At 36.9% G+C, this 2,156-nt stretch overlaps 1 long non-coding RNA gene across 2 annotated transcripts in view; it reads right to left on the bottom strand.

Moving 5' to 3' along the window:
- The window catches only part of LOC123500512, a 1,677-nt gene extending 1,398 nt beyond the window's left edge, over nucleotides 1–279 (bottom strand). For both annotated transcript variants that reach the window (XR_006673360.1, XR_006673361.1), the window contains exon 1: nucleotides 1–279. This exon is cut by the window's left edge and continues 1 nt beyond it. This is a non-coding gene — a long non-coding RNA (uncharacterized LOC123500512).
- Between the last annotated feature and the right edge of the window lie 1,877 nt (nucleotides 280–2,156).

Below are 2,156 nucleotides of genomic sequence, written 5' to 3'. Positions count from 1 at the left end.
TTCAAAGTATGACACACGAGAGAAGGAAATCTTTTGATATCTGCGTGTTAACAGTCGTGCTTGTGATGACGGTACCTGTTTCGTACGCGTGAGAAACGACGCGATCTATAGAAAACTAGCAAGAGTGACTATTGTATTACCTGTCACGTATCCACAGAATTCCTCTCCAGTAGTCTACCACAGGAGATACGTCTACCCCAAAGTTGAGAACCCTTCATTTAGTTATAGATATACATTCCATAATCAAGAGAGAGAGAGAGAGAGAGAGAGAGAGAGAGAGAGAGAGAGAGAGAGAGAGAGAGAGAGAGAGAGAGAGAGAGAGAGTGTGATTGTTAATAAAATATTATCATTAAGTTAACCATAAAATTCGTTTTCTCTACACACGCATCACTTAAGCCCCGCCCCCACACTCCAAATCGTTTGGGAAAAAAAAATTTCGCTCCCCGGGCGCAGACTAATCACGGGCACACGGGGGCGGTGAGCGAGGGGCGGGAGGAGGGGGGTACGAGAGGACAGGGGTGTGTGGAGGCGGGGTGTGGGTGGGCTGGGACATCAAGGGTGACGTCACGCAGAGTATTCGTGACAAGGTTAGCGGTGAGGAAAAATGAGAGAGAGAGAGAGAGAGAGAGAGAGAGAGATGTCAGTATTATTTGCTATTTATTTACTTTTTTCTCTTACTTATTTATATTTTTACTTTTTTTTATGTCTATTACTCTTGTTGTTAGTTCTTACCTCTTCTCCAAATTTGGATTGGATGTTCTCTTTGTTAATCTCATTCCTATTGCTTATATAGTTATGTGTCATTTTACTGTAATTCTCTCTCTCTCTCTCTCTCTCTCTCTCTCTCTCTCTCTCTCTCTCTCTCTCTCTCTCTCTCTCTCTCTCTCAATCCTACAGTACTCGTTAAAATATCCTCCTTGAGTCTTATTTGCTATCTACTTATTTTCTTCTATTATTTACATTATTTTGAGGCTTTCTTTTCTTCTTCTCTACCTTTTGGTCTCTTTTTATTATGCGTCTTCTCTTTTACTGTTTTAGAATCTTGTGTTAGTTCTCACTTGCTATTTATCTATTGTTACTATTATTTATGTTATTTTCACTTGACATGCCCACTTCTTTGTCTTTGTCTTTTTGTTTCCTCTTACTTCTTCTTCTCGTACTTACGGATATTCTCTTTCGTTATTGGCGTCTTCTCTTCCTTCTTATTTGTTATTCATTCATTTTGCTACCTATTATTTTTTTTTCAGGCATCTACTTTGTTTTCAGTTTTGTTGCCCTAATGAATGTTCTTTTTATTTTTTTAACACTTCAGTACAGGACATGTTTCCATATTCATTCTGCTTACTATTTGGTGATTTTATACAGCTTCAGGAACTTCCGTGGGGATTAAAATAGTGAAGACTCTGGCCATTAATGTTGTGAGCTCCATAAATCTTTCCTAATGTCAATAAAATCGTCTAATCACACCCAAAACTCAAAATAAAAATGCGTCCCAGTACTAAAGGAGTTAATAATGTTTCTATCTTTATTGTTCTTTTTCTTACCCTTAGTCATAATTCTTCTATGCTATTTTCATTTTCACTTTTTTTATTCATATTTTTACTTTCGTTGTCTTTTTTCTCACCTTTAGCTATAATTCCTTTGTTTACGTTATTTTCATTTTTGGTTTTTTCTTACCCTTAGACATAATTCCTCTATGCTATTTTCACTTTTACTTTCTTATTCAGAGTTTTACTTCTCTTGTTACTCTTTCTTACCATAAGTCATAATTCCTTTGTTTATGTTATTTTTATGTATGTATGTGTGTATGTGTCCTTTTCTCATTGGCTCACTGGCTCGCCACTGTTCTTTATTGTTCACCTGTTATTGGTTCGATTTTCCAGTGATAGTGTGTGTGTGTGTGTGTGTGTGTGTGTGTGTGTGTGTGTGTGTGTGTGTGTGTGTGTGTGTGTGTGTGTGTGTGTGTGTGTGTGTGTGTGTGTGTGTGTGTGTGTGTGTGTGTGTGTATTTTGAGTTAATTACTATCATGGTCACATTTTCTTTAGTTTTTAATATGGATCATAACCCAATTGTTCAAAATTATAGTGTAATATTCTATATTTTTGTGGTCTGTAAATATATCTATCTGTTTGATCTGCTGCTGCAGTCTCTGACGA

This window comes from Portunus trituberculatus, unplaced genomic scaffold (assembly GCF_017591435.1).
Source record: "Portunus trituberculatus isolate SZX2019 unplaced genomic scaffold, ASM1759143v1 PGA_scaffold_375__1_contigs__length_70525, whole genome shotgun sequence".
NCBI classification, from domain to species: Eukaryota; Metazoa; Arthropoda; class Malacostraca; order Decapoda; family Portunidae; genus Portunus; species Portunus trituberculatus.
Note: the sequence above shows the minus strand (reverse complement) of the source record. Positions and strands in the feature narration are given on the sequence as shown.